Below are 22,623 nucleotides of genomic sequence, written 5' to 3' on the forward strand. Positions count from 1 at the left end.
AAAAGATCGGCACAAAAGTGGGAACGGTTTAGCTTATGTCCGTATATATGCCTATGCATAGTTATATAGCCAACGCACAGTTTCTAGTTTTATGAATACGTTTATAGCGACGGACAGTTTTGGCATTTTGACGATTTACCAACTTCCCCCCCCCCCTAATTTTCTCATATAGCCCTAGGCTATGTAAAAAAATTAACATAAAAAACTATTAAGTTTTCATTTTTGTGATACGAAACATATTTCCATTTTCACATTATCATGTGTCCTTCAGTAGAAGCTTAGAACTGGGGTTGTTAAGAAGGAAACATGTTATGAAAACATTTGTAGCTTCATAATATGCATGAAAATTGTAGTTATCACATTTTGACTGCAATCCCGCAGTACTTCACCCTTAATCCCCCATAATTCGCAAACATATAGCCTTTCCTATGTATTTTGTCTTGTGTCAATCTTGTTTTAACCCGTGTTGGCTTCCTGTAAATTGAATCAACGGCGACGAAATCAAGAAACTGAAAATCACATAGGAAGTATATAATTTGGGCAATATATTTGCACATCTGGGGGGGGGTTAGATTATAGTATAATTGTAGCTAAAATTTGGCAACTACAATTATTCTGCGGATTATGAAGTTACAATTTTTTCTTAACATGTTTCCTTCTCAACAGCCCAATTCTAAGTTTATACCTCTCCATTTAACGAAGTTTAACCATATTTGTTTTTTCAATCAAACATTCTGGACAATAACTCTGGATAACCTGGACATTTAGTCGAGAAAGTAATTTGTTTTATATTTAAATAATAATAAAAAATCAACTGAAAGTAAGGACCAATATTAGCCTAAAACGTAAAACAAACAGAAATTATTACGTATATAAGGGAAGTTAATCCAAAACACCTCGCTCTTTGCGCTTAAGTTTTTTATTATTTTAAAAAACTTCTTATTGTTCTTATTAAACGACTTTAGCGTTTCAAGGGTCATTCTTACAGAATAGGGACAGAATTCAAATCGTAAAGACTTATGCACAAATTTTCTCAGGCTCATAATGTTTGATGGGTAGACTAAACTTACAACCTATATATTTGAAATCAACATAAAACTCTCATTCTTTTTGTAAATATATTGGTATCAAAATTCTGTTTTCTAGAGTTTTGGTTACTATTGAGCCGGGTCGCTCCTTAATTACAGTTTGTTGCCATGAACAGTTTAATCAATAGGAAGTGCAACATATAAATACATTATTAGGGCTATATGTGTCTTTCAGGGGGTGGGGTGCATAATCAGGGTAATAACTGTTATGTTGAGAAGAAGTACAAAATAAGGATTCTAATGCTACTATTTTCGTTTTATGTTCGTTTTTTATAGCTTTGGTCTATATAGATCGGGGAGAGGCTGAGGATGAATAGTCAAAAATACTAACTAAACAAAAAAAAATTAAAAAAGAATTAAGATAAAACAAAATATAAAAGTATCCTTCTATGAGACTTTCTACACCACATATCCTGCCCATATTTTGGAATATGGGTAGAACTTTTCAGAATTCCTCCTCTTCTTTATTATTTTTGTTTGTCATACTTTCTCTTTGACTGCTCAATGTCGCATATGGGAAAATTTTCTACCAGGTAATTTTATGGGAGGGGATAAACCTAGGAACAGTCACTGGTTCTGTTTTTTGATCTAAACTTCTTTCCTTACACCCCACTGCTTTTCCATTAATAAACAAAATGGAAATATAGACATGCATTCTTTCTTAATAATACGCTTTACCCTTTATGATTCTTTTTTTTTGCTAATTATGGATTTTTTTATTTTTATTACACCTTATAGCCAAGTGGATTGGTGAGTTGGATTAAGGATGTCCAAGAGAGCGAGGGTTCGAATCCCATTGTACCCAAGCATTTTGCTTGAGACTGGGGCCAGTGTCGTGACTCTGAAAGCTCAACCAGAGTCGACCCAGCTCTGAATGGGCACCTGGATAAATCTAGGGAAGGTAAACTGGAAAGATGTACGAAAGCACAGGATGGCTGACTCCATTGCACTTCCTGGCTGAAGGACCAAGAAACGGAGATCAGCACCGTCGGTAGGGACTGGAACAGAACTAAGATTCTGGCGGGTTAGTACCACAATGAGTTGTTAGCCATAGTAGTAGTAGTAGCAGCAGTAGTAGAAGCACTAAAACAAAATACAAATTCTGGCTACAATCTTAATTCCAGTGCTATTAAATAACAAAATCTGATGTATAATTCACCAAGATCACATCCCTTTTTTAGAAGGGGAGGGTACTTAATTTTTTAATTGGAGGAAAAATTACTTATGCTAAAAATTCTGGTAGGAAGCGTTAAATTTAAAGATGGTTACACATAAAATCAAATCCTTTAATATGTGGATTGTTCTCGAAATTCCATTTTTTAGAGTTTTATTTTCTATGGAGGACAGCAATATTTTAGTTATTGCTAATTTCTGTGATGTAAAAATTTTATAATAATTTATAATTATAATATATTATTCATTATATAATATTATGTAATTTATTGCTATATTTTATTTTTCTGTATTATATATTACATCATTATGTGTTATACTATTTATTATATGTTGTTATATTAAAATGTATAATAGCTAGTTAATAGTTTATAATACATCTGTTCCCCCCAAAAAAACTTCTCTTATCTGTCTGTTTGTTTGTTTTTTCTAAGTCATTCATTAATTTCTGTCTCACTTTTGGTAAATTTTCTAAAAGTACTTTATATGACAAATATTTTCAAAGTATAATTTCCTTCTGATATCAATTCTATCCTTCCTTTAGATCCCATTTAGAGGATTTAGATCTGCAGGATTCTTATTTTTGCTGGGGTGTATGGCCATATCTGTCTTATCTCCCATGACCATAATAGAGAGGGGTCAACCGATTTCTGAACCACAGTATTTCAGCCGTCACATAAAAGTCATGTAAAAGTTATTGCACCTGCTGTCTAAGTGCTTGATCTTCGTTTCTTTTTTTCCGAAAAATCTGGAAATGTGTCTGCAAATAGTCTTTTAATAGTCTTTTAATAGTCTTTTGGTAAATATGAAAAGAAAACGTGAGAATATACATAGATAAGAAAACATAGAAATATGCATAGAAACATAGAAATGTACATAGAAACATAGTAATGAATACATACAACATACGTAGAAATATACATAGAAACATAGAAAATAAAACACAAAACACGCGTAGAAATATTCATAGAAACATAGAAAATAAAACATAGAAATGTACATAGAAACATAAAAATAAGCATAGAAACATAGAAATATGCATAGAAACATAGTAATGAATACATAAAATATACGTAGAAATATAAATGGAAACATAGAAAATAAAACACAAAACTCGTGTAGAAATATACATAGAAACATAGAAAAGGAAACAGAAATGTACATAGAAAAAAACACATAAACTATCCGTAAGAATATACATTGAAACATAGAAAAGAAAACAAGGAAATATGCATAGAAAACAAACGTAGAAAACATACTAACAGATAAAGTATAAAGCTTACAGGCGCTTTACTGACCCTTTATAAAGCGTCACTGGCGCTTTACTGAGTAAGCTCTAGAGCCAAAGTACGGAATTGAAACTCCTAGCTGAAAATGCTTATTGAGCCAAAAACTTCAAAAATGTTTTTAACATAAAAAAAAATGGCTGAAAAATACTATGGCATTCTGTTGCTTTGTCTTAAATTACATCTTCTTTGTTTCTCTTTTCCTTTAGTCCAAAAACAAGGCCTTTTATTTCGCTTTTTTCCATAAAAATGGCAAGAATAAAGCATAAAAATGCTTTATTCTGGCCAAGAATAATATATTCTGGTCTGTATGCGATAATCGCATACAGACCGACAACATATGCAATGATTTATTAGAATTAATGAATATTCCACGGCAAGCGAACATGAACTTACACCGGGAATTAAATATAAGAAAAAAACAGTTTTTTTTAACTGAAAGTAAGGAGCAACATTACAATTTAAAACAAACATAAATTTTTACATATGTGAGGGGAGTTGCCCCATTTTGAACGCCTGGCTCTTCATGCATAAGTTTTCCAGTACTTGAAAAAAAGCATCTTGTTGATATAATTAATCAACCTTGTGTTTCAGAAGTCATTCTTAAAGTAATGGGACAAAAACAAACTTTAGCATAAAAAGTGAGGTGCTGGAGGGGGGGGGATCCATCTCATATATTTAATAATTTCTGTTTGTATTAAGTTTTCATGTAGCTCCTTACTTTCAGTTGAAAAAACTTGCTTTTTCATCCAATTTCTGATCGCTGCTTTGATCTGATCAATGCCGGGAAATCCAGCTCCATCTGTACGAAAAAATACCCCTATCCACGGAAATATCGTCTAGATAATTCGATCCCGGTAAAAATGTACCCTGGACAATTACCCTTGACATTTCTACGCGTAAAATTCTGGTCGGTAAAAAGAAAGTTAAGACAAATAAAAACAATTTTGGTTCAGAATTCTGGCAAATTTCCTCAGAATAAAATTTCCTCTCAAAGGTTTTATTCCCCAGAAACCTCCCTTCCCATGGAAAAGTCACCCTGTAAAAAGTCCCTCCGTTAGAAAATCCCCCCTAACTGAAAAATACATGCATACTTCTCATTAACATACATTATACCTAAAAAGTGAGTAACTTTTATATCTTAAATACCTGTCACGGGGGACTTTGGTTTCTCAATTAGACCAAAATGCTTATCTCAAAACTTGTGATCGAACAATTTTTGGGGAAAGGGCGTGGGTGAGGCCTAAGTGTCCTCCACTCGTTTTGGCTATTTAAAAGAACAATATATCTTTTAATTTACGTTCGAACGAGCCCTCACCCGATGTTTGAGCACCATTGGTTCGATAAGACACCCCTGAGATAAAAACAAAACGAAAAACCCAATAAACCTAACAAACAAATAAACACGGATCCGCGATCGACCATCTGGCAAAATATTCAAGTCCATATTTTTGCAAAAAGGGAGCTTAAAACCTCTACAATGGGTTTCTTCGACAGGGTGAATCCGGTGGTATAATTTTCGTTAAGATCATTTGACTTTTAGTGGGGTGTTCCTTCTTTTTTCGAAAATCAGGCAAGTTTTCTTAATTTTCTTAAGCTCAATGCCTCTGCTCCGTAACACTGGACTTAATGACTCTTGTACATTTCGAAACAGCATAAAAGTAAATTCTTTTGATATATCTATTGATATAAAAATTCCGTTTAATGACTGTCGTATTCAGATAGAGCATTGAATGCTGAATAGAGATAAAATCATCTGATATTTAGTGCATTATCACATAAGATAAACTAATAACATTAAAATGTATTAAACATTAATACAATGTGTACAAAACCAAAAATGGCAACAGAAAAAAGAAGTTCATCTAGCAGTCAAAGCAATTCTTTTTCAAAATTAAACAACACCAAAAAAACAAGTTTTTTTTAACTGAAAGTAAGGAGCGACATTAAAACGAACAGAAATTACTTCGTATATGAATGGGGCTGCTTCCTCATCAACGTCCCGCTCTTTACGCTAAAGTTTGGCTCTTTCTCTCAACTCTACTTTTTTAAAACAGTAAAAAACTTTAGCGTAAAGAGCGGGACGTTGGTGAGGAAGCAGCCCCTTTCATATACGAAGTAATTTCTGATCGTTTTAAGTTTTAATGTCGCTCCTTACTTTCAGTTAAAAAAACTTGTTTTTTTTTTTAATTTCTGAACGTCTTTGAATCAATGCATGTTTTGATTTTGGCTCTCCGCAGAGGAATAATTAAAACCAAATTTGCATATTTTTTTTTTTGGCTAAATGGCTTTCTCATAGTTTTGATCGAATGATTTTGGGAAAAAAAGGAGTGGGGGAGGAAGCCTAGTTGCCTTCCGATTTTTTGAATTAAAAAGGAAACTAGAACTTTGAATTTTTTTGCGAATGTTTTTATTAGTAAAAGATATACGCAACTTATAAATTAGCTTACATAACGAACTTTTGTATTCTCATATTTTATTACATATATGAGGGGGTTCACCCCCTCGTCAGTACCTTGCTCTTTACACTAAAGCTTAAATTTTGTCCCAATTCATTAAGAATAACCCCTGAGTCAAAAACGAGTAGAATAAATAGTTGAAATTACTAAATATACTTTAGCGTAAAAAGCGAAGCATTAGAAGGAGATGAGCCCCTCATATGCGTAATAATTTCTGTTCGTCTTAAGTTTTAATGCTGCTCCTTACTTCCAGTTGAAAAAAAAAATTTCATATTTATTTTTTTATTGTGTTTTTTTTTAAATAATGCTAGAAATTCCTGCGCTCCCTTCATGGAAATTTTCTTCCCCATGACAAATTCCTCGATGGAAAGTTCCCCAAATATATCCCCCAACATACCCCTCTCTTCTCAACCCCTCCCCTCGACCAAAAATCCCCCTGGAAACGTCTGTACACTTCCCAATAACCATTACTATATGTAAGCACCGGTCAAAGCTTGTAACTTGTAGCCGCTCCCACTGGGACTGTGGGGGAGTAAATGGTCTCCAAAGACATAGTCATAAGATTTTTCGACTACGCTGAGTAAACTGGCTATCTCACAATTTTGATCCGTTGACTTTGGAAAAATAATTAGCGTGGGAGGGGGCCTAGGTGCCCTCCATTTTTAGTCACTTAAAAAAGGGCACTAGAAAATTTAATTTCCGTTAGATTGAGCCCCCTCGCAACATTCAAGGACAACTGAGTCGATACGATCATCCCTGGGGAAAAAAACAAACAAACAAATAAACACGCATCCGTGATCTGCCTTCTGGCAAAAAAACAAAATTCCACATTTTTGTAGATAGGAGCTTGAAACTTCTACAGTAGGGTTGTCTGATACGCTCAATCTGATGGTGTGATTTTTGTTAAGATTCTATGACTTTTAGGGGACGTTTCTCCCTATTTTCTAAAATAAGGCAAATTTTTTCAGGTTCGTAACTTTTTTAGGTAAGACTAAACTTGATGAAACTTATATATTTAAAATAAACATTAAAATGCGATTCTTTTTATGTAGCTATTGGTATAAAAATTCCATTTTTTAGAGTTTTGGTTACTATTGAGCCGGGTCGCTCCTTGGTACAGTTCGTTACCACGAACTGTTTGATCCAAAATCACCAAATACTTCAGCACAAAAGACATGAATATATTATAGCATTCCAGATGCTGTATTCAATGAATAGGGTTTAATCGCATGAAGATTTTGCTTCTATCAGCATATTAAATAAAAAAAGAGTTTTTTTAATCAAAAATAAAAAAAAAATATTAAAACCTAAAACGAACATAAATTATAACGTCTATTAGGGAGGCTGCCCAATTATCACTCACTCTTTACGCTAAAGTTTTTTTCTATAACTTGAGAAAGCTTAATCAAACAGTTTGTGGTAACCAACTGTAGTAAGGAGCTACCCGGCTCAATAGTAACCGAAACTCTAAAAAATAGAATTTTGATACCAATAGCTACATCGAAAGAATCGCGTTTTAATGCTGATTTTAAATATATAAGTTTCATGAAGATTAGTCGTACCCATTAAAAGTTACGAGCCTGAGAAAATTTGCCTCATTTTAGAGAATAGGGAAAAACACCCCGTAAAAGTCATACGATCTTAACGAAAACCGCACCAGCAGATTCAGAGTATCAGAGAACCCTGTTGTAGAAGTTTCAAGCCCCTATCTACAAAAATCTGGAATTTCGCATTTTTTGCCAGAAGACAAATCACGGATGCGTGTTTATTGGTTTTTTGTTTGTTTTTTTTTTCCCAAGGGTGATTGTATCGACTCAGTGGTCCCAAAATATCGCAAAAGGGCTCATTATAACGAAAATTAAAAGATCTAGTGCCCTTTTTAAGTGACCAAAAAGTTGGATCACCATATTATTCACCATAGTCGAAAAACTTAATAACTATGTCATTGGGGACGACTTACTCCCCCGCAGTCCCCGTGGGAGGGGCTGAAAGTTACAAACTTTGACCTGTGTTTACATATAGTAATGGTAACTGGGAAGTGTACAGACGTTTTCAGGGGGATTTTTTTGGTGGGGAGGTTACTTTTATTACGTTAGGTTACTTGATCGAAATCTTACATCTCTAAACTTTCTTTCCTTTTTTTCTGATATACTAAACAAAATTCCACATTTTTGTAGATAGGAGCTTGAAACTTCTACAGAAGGGTTCTCTGATACGCTCAATCTGATGGTGTGATTTTTGTTAAGATTCTATGACTTTTAGGGGACGTTTTTCCCTATTTTCTAAAATAAGGCAAATTTTTTCAGGTTCGTAACTTTTTAGGGTAAGACTAAACTTGATGAAACTTATATATTTAAAATAAGCATTAAAATGCGATTCTCCAGATGCTGTATTCAATGAATAGGGTTTAATCGCATGAAGATTTTGCTTCTATCAGCATATTAAATAAAAATAAAAATATTAAAACCTAAAAGCGAACGAATTATAATGTCTATTAGGGAGGCTGCCCAATTATCACTCACTCTTTACGCTAAAGTTTTTTTCTATAACTTGAGAAAGCTTAATCAAACAGTTCGTGGTAGCCAACTGTAGTAAGGAGCTACCCGGCTCAATAGTAACCGAAACTCTAAAAAATAGAATTTTGATACCAATAGCTACATCGAAAGAATCGCATTTTAATGCTGATTTTAAATATATAGGTTTCATGAAGATTAGTCGTACCCATTAAAAGTTACGAGCCTGAGAAAATTTGCCTCATTTTAGAAAATAGAGAAAAACACCCCGTTCAAGTCATATGATCTTAACGAAAACCGCACCAGCAGATTCAGCGTATCAGAGAACCCTGTTGTAGAAGTTTCAAGCCCCTATCTACAAAAATCTGGAATTTCGCATTTTTTGCCAGAAGACAAATCACGGATGCGTGTTTATTTGTTTTTTGTTTGTTTTTTTTTCCCAGGGGTGATTGTATCGACTCAGTGGTCCTAAAATATCGCAAAAGGGCTCATTATAACGAAAATTAAAAGATCTAGTGCCCTTTTTAAGTGACCAAAAAATTGGATCACCATATTATTCACCATAGTCGAAAAACTTAATAACTATGTCATTGGGGACGACTTACTCCCCCGCAGTCCCCGTGGGAGGGGCTGAAAGTTACAAACTTTGACCTGTGTTTACATATAGTAATGGTAACTGGGAAGTGTACAGACGTTTTCAGGGGGATTTTTTTGGTGGGGAGTAGTTGAGGGGAGGGGTTACATGGGAGGATCTTTCCATGGAGGAACTTCTCATGGGGAAGAGACTTTCCATGGAGGGGGCGTAGGGTTTTCTAGTATTATTTAAAAAAAACAATGAAAAAATAAATATGAAAAGTTTTTTCTTCTGAAAGTGAGAAGCAGCATTAAAACTGAAAACGAACAGACATTATAACGCATATGAGGGGTTTACCTCCTCGTAATACCTCGCTCATTACGCTAAAGTATTTTTAGCAATTACAACTACTTATTCTACGGCCTTTGCGATTCAGGGGTCATTCTTAAGGAATTGGACAAAATTTCAGCTTTAGTGTAAAGAGCGAGGTATCGACTAGGGGCGAGCCCCCTCATATACGCAATAAAAACATGCAAATACAGAAGTTCACTACGTAAGTTAATTCGTAAGTTACGTATATTTTTCACTTATGAAAACGTTCGTAAAAAAATTTAAAGTTAATGCCTTTTTAAGCAATAAAAAAATTGGAGGGCAACTAGGCCCCCTCCCTCGCTCCTTTTTTTCTCAAAATCTTCCGATTAAAACTATAAAAAAGCCATATAGCCAAAAAAAGATTAATATGCAAATTTTGTTTTAATTATTTATGTGCTGAGAGCCAAGATCAAAACATAGATTAATTCAAAAACGTCCAGAAATTAAACAAAAAAACAAGTTTTTTTAAATGAAAGTAAGGAGCGACATTAAAACTTAAAACGAACAGAAATTACTCCGTATATTAAAGGGGCTTTTCCTCCTCAACGCGCCGCTCTTTAAGCTAAAGTTTTTTACTGTTTTAAAAAGTAGAGTTAAAAGAAAGAGTCAAACTTTAGCGTGAAGAGCGGGGCGTTTAGGAGGAAAAGCCCCTTTCATATACGGAGTAATTTATGTTCGTTTTAAGTTTTAATTTCGCCCCTAACTTTCATTTTTAAAAACTTGTTTTTTTGTTGTTTAATATTCTAATAAAACAACCCCAGTGTTTCAGAAGTCCGTCTTAAATATTTAAGACGCAAAGTCAAACTTTAGCGTAAAGAGCAAGGTATTGAGGAGGGGCAATTTCAGTCTTATACGTAATAACTTCTGTTCGCTTTAAAATTTGATGTTGCTCCTTGCTTTCATCTGAAAAACCTTTTTTTTAATTTAAATTTTGATCGTTCCTAAAAAAGGCCGGAAAATCCAGCTCCCCTCCATGGGAAATACCGTCCCCCATGGACAATCCTTCCATGGAAGCTCTTCCCACTTAAAGTACCCGTCCCTGCCAGGAAAATTCCCAAAGACAAATCCATTTTAGATAAAAATTTCCCCCCGAAATTTTTTTGTGGACGATTCCGTGCAAAAATGTTTCTTACTATACTTTCATTTGGAAAAGATTTTTTTGTTATTTTTCAAAATCATGCCAGAAATCCCCTCCACTGAGAAGCATTTTTCACACAAAAATACCCCCTCCCCAGCCACGTAACTGATAGATACTCTCTTAGAAAATTCCCCCCAAATAATTTATCCGTGGAAAAATCCCCCATGGAGAATTCATCCCATGCAAAATCCTCCCTCAAGCAGAATTAGTTTCTGCTGGTAACGATCGCTGTATATGTGGTCGAAGTGTCCATACTTTTGTATCGGTATCGGTTTTGGCTGTCTAATAAATAGACTTGTTCCCATTTGAGCGTCTGTTTGTTTGACTTAGAGACCTTTTCCCAAGTGCTGTGGGGGAGGGGGGTCATGCTATCCCCAAAGGCATAGTTACTGGGCTTTTTAACTATTCTGAACAAAATGGTCATCTCAAAATTTTGATCTGACGACTTTGAGGACAAAAAGGGATTAGGAGGGGGCTACTTGCCCTCCAATCTTTTTGTTCACTTAAAAAGGGCACTATTACTTTTAAATTAAGCTCTAATGAGCTCTGTCCCGATGTTCTAGGGATATTGTTTCGATGCAATCACCCCTAAAAAAAAACAAATAAACAGGCATCCGTGATTTTCCTTCTGGCAAAAAAAAATATAAATTCCATATTCTGACAATTGGGAGCTTGAAATTTTGATGATACGGTTCTCATAGATTTTGAATCTGATGGCGTGATTTTCATTAAGATTCCTTGACTTTTAGGGGGTGTTTCCCTTTTTTTCAAAAACAAAGTTAAGACTTGTTGCTTTGAATGAGTAGCACTAAACTTAGTGCTTCCTATATATTTTTAATCATTATAAGTCAATTCTTTCGATAGATCTATTGATATATCAGAGTTTTGGTTACTATTTAGCCGTGTCACTCCTTACTTACAGTTTGTTACCACGAACTGTTTGATGTGAAGAAAGGTTTGTATTTCATATATATCTGCCATCTTTTTGTGCGTAGTAAAACAAGGGACAAAAATTTTGGAGAGTAGTAAAAAAATTGTGCCAGGTAAGGCAATCTATACTAGGGATGGATTGTTATCAGTGATAAATCACTGGGGGTGACAACATGGGGTGATTTTTGGGGAAGCTTTGGGGATTCGGTAATAAATTCTTTTTAAGGGGAGAAAAAGAAATTTTTAGGGGTATTCTCTGAACATTCGGGGAAAGTGAAAGTCGTGGTTTCATCTCTTAAGACATAATTACTGTACCGTTCTAATATGTTCAAGAAAGTGGCTATCTCAATGTTTTCATTGAATGTGTTTGAGGAAATGACGAGGGTGGGGTTGGTTGTCCTTCAATTACTTTTGACTATTAGACAGCGCACATGAAATTTTAATTTCCAATAGAATAAGGCCCTTTCAAAGTGTTTGCGACAATTAATTATATGTGAAATGCCTTGGTTAGAAGAAAAAACTCAAACTGAGCAGGAATTAACGTGAGCGGGGCTGACAAACCTCATGCCTTTTCAAGATCAGGCCTTAATTTTCACTTAACTGAAAACAAATTACATTTTGAATATTTTCATTTTTGGACTTAATTAAGAAAAAACTACTATGACTTTCAGGAATAAAATATCAGTATATGCATATTTAATTGACAATCCATGTTTATTTGTTCCAAAAAGGAATGACACTAAGGTAAGTAAAGATGGCACCTTTCCAATTTTAAAACCGAAGTGTTTCAAAGACAACTGGGGCAGGAAAGTGGCAATGAGACTTAGGGTTAACCAACGATGATTAAACCCTTCAAAAATTGTAATGCGTTTACAAGTATCTTCAGGATTCTTCAACATTCATTGGTTTTCTGCATCACTAAATTAGATTCTGAAGCAACCAAGTAGTCAAATTGAAATTGTCTTTCGATAAAACGAATTATGTGTAAAATTGTCATTAATTATATTTTAACTTGTTATTATTTACAGAAAAATGTTTTTCTAAGAAAAAATATTCTAAAAGTAGCAAAATGTATTCTCAAAATAGCAAAAAAGCAAACGAGGCTTCAAATATCTAAGGATATTTCAAATTTAGCAATTTCTCCATTTTTTCAAGTTAAAAAATTGTTGTTGAATGAAAAGAGTTTCTCCTATTGAGAATCAAAGAATTAATTAATAATTTATTCCTTAATATCATTAAATAAAAAAAGTAAAAATATATTTTCAATTCATGTGTTAATTAATAATTTAGTTTTAATTACTTTTCATTTACTAATTAAATTTTTCATTTATTATTCATTGTTTTAATTATTTTTAATATATTCTAACTTTTTATTAATTAATAATTTATTAATTACTCTAATTTATAAACTATTCCCTCTACTGTATTAAAGAAATTTAAAGAATTGCAACATAATTATAACCGTTAGGTTACTTGATCGAAATCTTACATCTCTAAACTTTCTTTCCTTTTTTTCTGATATACTAAAAGAAAGTGTAAAAAAAAGTGAAGCCGACGCTGCCTATACCTGTACTCCAATATTTTTCGTTACTTAAAAACATCACTAGAAATTTGAATTTCCTTTCGAATGAGTCATTGAACATCTGTCTATAGTGTTCTGGCACCTCGTGGACAAAGAAAAAAAGAAAAAGAAAACAGAGATACATCAGTGCTGCCCATGCAACAAAGTGATTTTCTGGGTTGTTCGAGCTAGGGGATTTATACCGTATGAAAAGCTTTTGACCATGCTGCTTTCAATGTTGCATTTTTTATTTTGATCTGTGCCATTAGTAAAGGGCTACGGGATCTTTATCGAAATCATTATAAATTTGTTTCCGTAATAAATTGTCGAACAGTTCGTGGTACCGAACTCTATGTCAGGTCGACTCGGCTTAATAGTAACCGAAACTCTACAAAACAGAATTTTGATGTTAATAGATACATCAAAAGAATCAGCTCATTATGGTGATTCCAATTATATAATATTCATCAAGTTTTGTGTTACCCATCAAAAGTTACGAGAGAAAATATACCTTATTTTTGAAATAGGGGCGAAACACGCTCTAAAATTAAAACTTAGTGTTACCCATAAGGGCTAAGAGTCTGAAAAAATCTGCCTGGTTTTAAAGAAAAAGGGGAACACCCCATGAAATTCAAAGAATCTTCATGAAAATCACTGGATCAGATTCAGCGTACCAGAGAACCCTACTGTAGAAATGTCAAGCTCTATCTTCAAAAACGTGAAATTTTGCTATTTTTGCCAGAGGATATATCACAGATGTGGTCATTTGTTTTTTTTCCCATGGGTAATTGTATCGAAATAATGGTCCAAGAAGATTGGGAGAGGGTGAATTCAAACAAAAATCAAACGTTCTAGTGCCTTTTTTGAATGATCAAAAAGATCGAAGGACAAATGGACCCCCTCCCACACCCATATTTTCACCAAAATTTTCTTATCAAAATTTTAAGCTAGCCATTTTGTTTAGTATAATTGAATAACAGAATATTTATGCCTTTAGAATGTAAAATGAGCCCCCTTCCACCACAGTCCGTGGGGAGAGGTCTGTAAGTTATTAAATTCGCCCTTGGTTTACATATAGTATTTGTTATTGGGAAGTATACTAAAGATTTTTTGGGGGGATGGGCTATGCTTGGGGTGGATTTCTATAGGGAGAATCTTTCTTGGGGAGAGAAATTTCTGAGGATAAATATTCCAGGGAAATGCTAAACTGGGGGGGGGGGTTGACAGAACTCTTCTACCAGCCTTAGCGTAGAGAGCAAGGTATTGAGGAGGGGGGAACCCTTCATATATGGAATAAATCTTCTAAAATCAACATGTAATTTTTTGTTTTAATTTTTCACGTGCGGTGAGCCAAATTTGAACCTGCATTAGTTGAAAAACGTTCAGAAATTAAATGAAATAATAGGTTTCCGAATACGAATGGGGCTTTGAAATATTTTAAACTTTTTATTTTTTTTATTAGGCCTTTTTATTAACAGCTCAAATATCTCAATACTATTGTCTGTTCACAAGTCTAATAATGAATATGAAAAGCAGTTGGTACTATTGTTAGGCTTATGGAATGCTGTAAATGTACTATTTACAATTGAGCTGCCTTGTAAAATTCAATCGGATTGTACAAGTGAATTATTTTGCTGATGAATTTTCACTATTTTTTCACTATTTGTTTAATGAGTCTTCACTGCACCTGTTGGTGAAAACAATAGAATTAGAAAAACAAGTATCTAAATCTACATAGATAATATTTTGCAAATGTCTTCAAGGCCACATCCAGGGAGGGGTTACGTGATTTGATACCCTTTTCCCCCAAAATTTACGTTCAACCCGTAAAAGCAAACAAAAATGAATATAATCAAATTTTTATGCGTTTCTTAAAGTTTTTGCCTCCATCAGAACCCCCTCCCGCCCCACAAAATTACGGACACATCTCAGAATGTATAATTCCATCTTTTTTTCTTGTTTGGTGCTTAACGAACGAGGATTTTGTCGTATCATGATACCTAATCGTATAACAAAAGCATTTGCTAAGTAATGTTAACCTTTTCTGATTTTCTTTGAAAACATTTAGGCTGTAATAACAATGAAGCTTCACATTATCTAAATTTTTAAGCTACTAGTAAGGTTCAAATACCTTCTTTTAAAATCGTATACTCAAATTTATTTCAAAGACTGTTAAAATCTGCAATATTATAATCAAAATGAAACATGTGATTTTCTCTGTTCTTTGGATTGGTTAAAAAAAAAAAAAAAACTCCGCAGGCGTTCTGCTTGTTGATTAAGGGAAGTGGAATCGGGAAGATAGAATTCAGTTTTTTCTTAGATTCTAGTCATGGAGCACAGGAATCTTGAAGCTTTTAAAGGTGGCAATCAAGGGGATTGCGAATGGATCAGTAATAAAAAAAATTTGAAGAAAATGAAAGGTAACTTACAGGGCTTATTTCCCCCGTTGGCAGATGCGATTTTCGGGGTGGGATGCAAAGGGGATACCAAGTGCAAAAATTTTTGTGGCGCGAATTTCAAATAAGAAATTTAACCATTAATTATTTTATGGTTTAATAATTTTTATTGAAATAGAGAATGTATATATAATAAAGTAGTATTAGAATTACAAATGAAGCAGAGGATGCGCACATGATAAATTATAATAGTAAGGTACATTTATTATTATAAAATATAAATTTCAAAATAATTAGATAATAATAATAAAAAATAATTAAATTGAAATAATTACTGATAATTAAATATTGAAATGATAAATAAAAACTATTACTTAAGCAATAAATTGAGAATAATTTTGCTAATGAATGAAAATTTTACTCATTTTACGAATTTTTTTTTTACTTCAAATGCATCAGCAAACAGAATGTAGTCTGTTATTTTTATCTTTACCCAGGCCACTTTACACTCCCCCTTATCCTTTAAAAAAAGATGTCGCTTTAAAACGGCATTATCATCGAAAATTTGTATGTATGTATGTATCTATTTATAACCCATCATACAAAATAATGAAGTGATGGAGTACAATGGAAAAAGAAAGAAACAACATATCGTGTTACATTTTAAAATACAAACAGAATAATCCCACGTCAAAAAAACAACATTTTACCATTCATCGCCAGTTTGCTTATTGCATAAGTGTACATTTAACTCAGCTAACTTAGCACACGGGTCAGACAACCTACATTTCTTCATCAAATAGTTGTGGGTCCACGTAGGAACTCGCAACAGAAACTTCGCAAATTTGAAGATAGCGCGCTTCATCCTATGATTGTTAGATTTACTAAATATAGGGTAAAACGGTACTAAATACAGAATATGTGGCGGGACGACACTATTGTAAATTCTAACAAGATGGGCACTGTTCAAACGAGTGCCCATGTTCACTGTTCAACTGTTCAAACGAAACTGAGAACTAACAATTGTACCATATGCACGACGGATTTTAGTTTCCATACTTTCTAGCATCAATAGCCTAGTTTTCTTCAGATTTTTTCCAATAGGAAGACCAAGATTATTCAACTTAACACAAGGCTTTACTTCTGTACCATTCATATCTACAGATATATCATCTGATCTAGTCGCATCTAATTAATTAAAAATCAAAACATCACATTTTCCAGCATTTAAGGAAAGCCCAATATCACAGTAATTTTTATATATCTCTAAAACAACATTTTTCTAGCCCACTGGTAGTCCTAAAAATATTAAAAATGTCGTCTACATAATATAATATCAACAGATCAGTACCTTTATATATACATCACGAAGAAAAATGGCACTGAGTTGGAAGCGTCGCATTATTATAAACCGTGGGAGAAGTAACCGCAACCTGCTTAACCCCAGTATGAATCGGTATATCACCAGTCAGCAAATTGCTTCCAGGTATACGTATTTTTGTTTTCATATGGCGGTACATGTACAAAAGAGGTCTAACTAAGTCTAGCGATACACCACCATTCAAAAGCTCTTTCATTGCTTGGGGACGCAAGATCGAATCAAATGCTTTACTAACATCATATGTTGCAAGCGCTAGAGTACCACCGGATTTTAGAGCATGGAAGCAACCAAGCTTAGGTTGGAAGCCAAACTGGTGAGGAGGCATGTAACAGATAGAACGTAGGTTATTAATTATAAATAATTCAAACACCTTAGCAAAAACGCTTGAAACAGTTATTGGTCGATATGCAATGAGCATTCAGACCGATCCTTCCCTTTTTTAAGAATCGGTGAAATAAGACCAACATAAAAAGAATCTGCAACTACACCACAGCAAAAAACTATTCGGCACAATAAAGAAAGATGACACATAAGCTTATTAGACCCATTTTGTAAATGAAGAGCGCATATGCCATCATAACCCATTGACTGTCTTTTGTTAAGCTTTCGTATAGCATCACATAATTCACTAGAACTTAATACAAAGGTACCCGGTCCAGGATTACATAAGCGATTACTTAATTCCGTTTAAAATTTCTCGAGAGTGTTAACGTTGGGTTCGGTGAGCTGACTTTTGAAATACGAATGACACTGCTTCTCACTAATGATAATTTTGCTTTCCCGAGTTTTATTATTTTGCCGAACGAGTTTTCCATAAATTATTAAGGTCACCCGCGATCGATTCCGCAATTGCAACACTTTGGCCAACCCGGTGAGCTTTGAGCTCCTTCTGAAAGTGCCGCTTAGTAAGTAACCGTAAAGTATTTACAGCCCGTTTCTAGGTTTTTCACAATCATTCCACAGACGTAACCAAAATTTCGAAGACTGACAGGCGGATTTGAGGCTCTCGTTACTGGACCATCCAAATTTATTTATTTGTGAAATTTATGAAAATATTGTAAAATGGTAACTGAAGGATAAGTGTTGCCCCAAACAGATCCGCAGTATGAGATATATGGGTAAATTAAAGAGTAATAAAGGTTGACAAGGATATCGGGAGGAAGAAAATTATTCACACGATTAATCATACTTACCTGTCACAAGATTAAGGCTTTGATGTAGGACACATGTGTTGCAAATGATAGGGAGGAGTCTATGTGGACACCAAGAAACTTGGCAACTTCGACCTGTGGGAGGAGATTGGTAGAATATTTTAGGCCAAGTGCTTGCTGAGCTTCATTGTTTTTTTGTAAAGGGTCCGAAATAATATAACCTGACTTTTCTTGCTGTTAATGGTCATGCAGTTAACGAGACACCACTCCTGTACTCTATTCAGATGGGTTTGAGTAGAGGCGACGACGGATGGTAAATTGGGATCGGTGATGAAAAAGTTGCTATCGTCAGCAAAAAGTACTAGGTGCACTGATGGACCCAGGTCCGTAACCAAATCGTGAATATAAAGGAGAAAAAGTAATGGACCAAGAACAGAGCCCTGTGGGACGCCCCTCCGGACATGTAGGGGATGTGAAGTCACCCCGCCCAGACTCACACTCTGTACTCTACCAGAGAGATAAGAGCCAAATCGTGAGAAAGGAATTCCACGAATCCCTAAGTTGTTGAGTTTACTTAATAAAACACTGTGATCAACCATATCAAAGGCCTTAGAAAAGTCCAGAAATAAGCCCAATACAGTATTTTTAAGGTCAAGTTGGGAACGTATAAACTGTGTGGCGTCTATTAGTGCATGAGCAGTTGAAAATTTGGAACGGAAGCCATATTGATGAGGAGAAATCAACGAATCTGAAGAATGAATCCCAAATAAAAAGGGAGAAAGACGTCGGAATATAATTCTCTCGAGCACTTTAGATATAACTGGGAGAAGTGAGATTAGACGATAATTACTTATCTCAGACGGATCGACTTTATTATGAATCGGGATAACAATTGCTGATTTAAATATTTCTGGGAAGAATCCATTTGTCATAGACAGGTTTGCTATGTGCACAATGGGTTCACAAACATAGGAAGATACGGTCCTAATAAGCTTATTACTTATGCCAAAGAAGTCAGGTGTACTACTATTAGGGAGAAATTTGATAATTTGAAGCACCTCTTTACGATCAGTTGGAGAGTAAAACATGGATCCAGGATTCTTGCTAAGGTGTACTGACTGGGAGAAGGAACAGGAGTTAGCATTTGGAATATTAGTAAAATAATTATTAAAAGCATCCGGTACTAAAATTGGGTCAATTAATCTGCCATTGATGTCCTTAAGGTTAATAGGTACAGATCTTGAGTTCCTTTTTTTTTTAAGAATTTAATTTATTGTGGACCAATTTTTTTGCAAGTTCCTTTTGCAATGAGAGATTTTTGAATAATAAAATTTTTTTTTGCTTCCCGGACGAATTTGGTATATAAGTTTTTGTATTTTTTATAATTAGTCAGGTCAATAACGTTACTAGTTTTGCAAGCTAACTTATATGGGTCATTTTTTCGGTATGAAGAGATCATCAGGCTATTAGACATCCAGGGGCGTATATGGGTAGTTTTTCGGTTTGATTTATGAACTGGAAAGGTTGAACTGATAAGATCACTCAGTCCCTGTGTAAAACCATTTGTGACTGAATTAACATCCTGACAATCCAAAACCTTGAACCATTGGTAAGATTTCAAACGATCCGTGAACCGGTTCATACTCACAGTATTATATATTCTGTTATACGTAGGGGTATTAGTTCTAAAGGGTTGAGTAGCTGGTAGGAAGGGTAGGGAGAGATAGATTGGGAAGTGATCCAACAGGTCAGAAAATATTATTTTGGAGGACAGGTGGTTTCCCAGGGAAGTGGATACAAAAATGTTGTCAATTACAGTAGCTGTAGACCTCATAGGATCAACTCTAGTAGGAAAAAGGATTGTGGGAAGAAGACCACTTGAGGTGAATGTTTCAAAGAAGGTATCACAATCATTATTATTGCTAACATTTAGTAAATTACAATTAAAGCCCCCTAAAAGCTATTGCCTTCTTTTGTGGTAAATTAATGAAACTAAAAAAACATCAAACAGATTACAAAAGAAAGGGGTCGGAAATGAGGGGGGTTTATAAAATAATGAAAAAATAAAAGAATTCTCGTCAACACTTATGTCTACGATTATTGAATAAGTGCATCTATTGTTTATAGGTTGCGAGAATAAGGATTCACAGTTTAGTAGCCTGGCGAATTTCAGGCTTGACCGGATGTAAAGAGATATGCCGCCAGAGGACTTGGTTAATTTTCTTTCAATATGAATAGCTTGAAAGCCAGGGAGGGAAAATTCATTATTAGCATCAATTTCTGAAAGCCACGTTTCCGTTATTCCAATTACCTCAAAAGGGCAGTTACCATTAATTAAAATTAAGTCTTTAAAATTAGCCCACTTATCCAGTATACTTCAGATGTTAAAGCAAATTACATTAAGTTTGGTCTCTTCCATTAGCTTAGGTTTCACATTTTTCACAAAATCAAAAGTGTCGAGATATTCACATTTAATTTGGTTTAAAGAGCTATCGGGGCTAGCTAAGGGGCTGTTGGGCAAATTGTTTTGGTCATCGTAATAGTTAAAAACAACATTATTGCACAGTGATAAATTCGTGAGAAACATAAAATCTGGTATAGTAGACATTTAAATATCCATTGTGGTTCGTTTTTCATCATCTCCTTGATTAGAATATTGGAAATATTCTTCAGCCGACGAAATATCATTGGTGGTAATTTTGGACTGGGATGGAAAGTTTGCCGTTTTTTCTTAGATTTCTTGCCTTTGACTAGGGCAGTGGCACCGACTACCGTCTTGGGGGTTGTGGCATTGTCAGAGCCTGTATTAATTTGATTTGCAGTTGAGTATACAGGTTTAACTAGCTTTGATGTGGAATCTATGTCCATTTTCATGGAGGATAATTGAGCTATAGCTGTTTGAAAGATGTCATCACCTAGGAGTTCAGTGATAGCTTTCTTCTTGAGAATATTTTTGGTTTCCTCAGCTTCATTACTAACCTCAATTAAATGACTGACTGTGAGATAAGTTACAAGCCTTTGCCATTCTTGGCTACTTTTAGATGAATCTTTTGGAGGGCAGGATGTTGAAGCAAACTTAGGTAAGGGATGGGGGGACTGACTAAAACCTTAAGTATGAACATTATTTACCTCTTTTGGAAATGATACTGTCTTTGCATCTTAACAGCAACTGTTGCTTGGCTTCTACTGGGCCGATGGGGTGTGGGTTGCCAAGGGATTCTTGCAGCTACAACTAAGTAGGGTAGGTTCATCTAATCAGATGTTCTAAGGATTACGACTCGCTTTTGGTGAGCCGGGCAAGATTGTTTTTGGAGGGCTGTGTGTCCCTTACGGTTACAATTTCTGCAGAAAGGGTCTGACTCAGGGCATTTACTAATTGCGTGGCCTGTTTTCCCAAACTTAGGGCAAGACGGATGGGACTGTTTGCAGTGTTTTTTGCTGTGGCCGTGGGCCAGACAAGTGGAGCATTGTAGGGGCTTGGGCTTATAAATCTTGTAAAAAAGAGACATACCGTACAAGAATACTTTCAACTTTCTACTTAGCTCAACTTTGCAGGAAATGAGGATTGAACGGCTTGGGCGAAGAAAACCTTCTTTGTTTAAACTTAGCCTTATAGCAGTTTAAGGATTGACGAGAAGGCCTGAAGAATCTATTAGTTCAGTTTGTATTTCCTCCACTTTTACACTGGTATCAATACCATACAGCACATACTTGTGTAACTTTTCCACATCTTTTTTTTTGGCTAAAATTTTTCAGCCACCAAGAATTATTTCTTTGGATTTTTACAGGACATGATCTGCCACCTGAGAAGACGTAAAATAAATATCAATAGACTCGTCCTGCTTGAAAACAAGTTCAAAATTTACCTTGGTGATCAGAGACAGCTTTCCTAATTTGCATTATTCGATCTTTCGAAAAGGGTTGGCCATTGGTTTTCTTGATTGAGACAGTATAACAATTGGGGTAATCGTTAGCACTAGTTTCTGCGACACTTGAAGAAAGGGGTTGCACTATCACTGAAGAACGAGTTTCATCCTTTTTCCTCTTTTTGCCAGGCGTCTCACCTCTTTCATTAGAGTTAGTTTCGGCTAAGGCCTGAATTCCTGACAAGTGGCTAACTGTTTTGGATCGCACAGTTGGGGGGGGGTTCTAGGAAGAGTTTTAGAGGTAGGTTGGAATGGTGACTGGCTAAGAGTTTCAGTGGAAGTATCCTTCTCGGGTGGTATTCTTAGGGGATTTTTTCCCGTCATTTATTCCGACGAGACACTGCAGATTCACTGCAGAACTGCAGATTAGTTTTTAATCAGTGGTAACACCAATATATTCAATAATACACTATGATAAATAATAATTCACAATTAAATCCGCAAGTCAATTGCGCAATCTAACACAGTACAGTACAAAAAAAAATCCGACTAGGTACATAAGCTAGTTACTTTTAGTTCAGATTAAATAAAAAAACAAGTTTTTTTAACTGAAAGTAAGGAGCGACATTAAAACTTAAAACGAACAGAAATTACTTCGTATATGAAAGGGGCTGCTTCCTCATCAACGCCCTCCTCTTTACACTAAAGTTTGACTCTTTCTCTCATCTCTTCTTT

General features: G+C 34.8%; 1 protein-coding gene across 2 annotated transcripts in view; it reads left to right on the forward strand.

Moving 5' to 3' along the window:
• Nucleotides 1-22,623, forward strand: part of LOC136035638 (homeobox protein Hox-A2b-like) — a 40,975-nt gene that overhangs the window by 9,353 nt on the left and 8,999 nt on the right. Inside the window, exon 1 of one of the 2 annotated variants that reach the window (XM_065717540.1) lies at nt 1,475-2,112. The exons of the other annotated variant lie outside the window; for it this stretch is intronic. The gene's annotated coding sequence lies outside the window, so the exon portion shown is untranslated. Of the gene's footprint in view, nt 1-1,474; nt 2,113-22,623 lie in introns of those variants that run through there. 2 annotated transcript variants of the gene reach the window in all.

The sequence above is a fragment of the Artemia franciscana genome, chromosome 14, assembly GCF_032884065.1.
Source record: "Artemia franciscana chromosome 14, ASM3288406v1, whole genome shotgun sequence".
In the NCBI taxonomy this organism is placed as follows: domain Eukaryota; kingdom Metazoa; phylum Arthropoda; class Branchiopoda; order Anostraca; family Artemiidae; genus Artemia; species Artemia franciscana.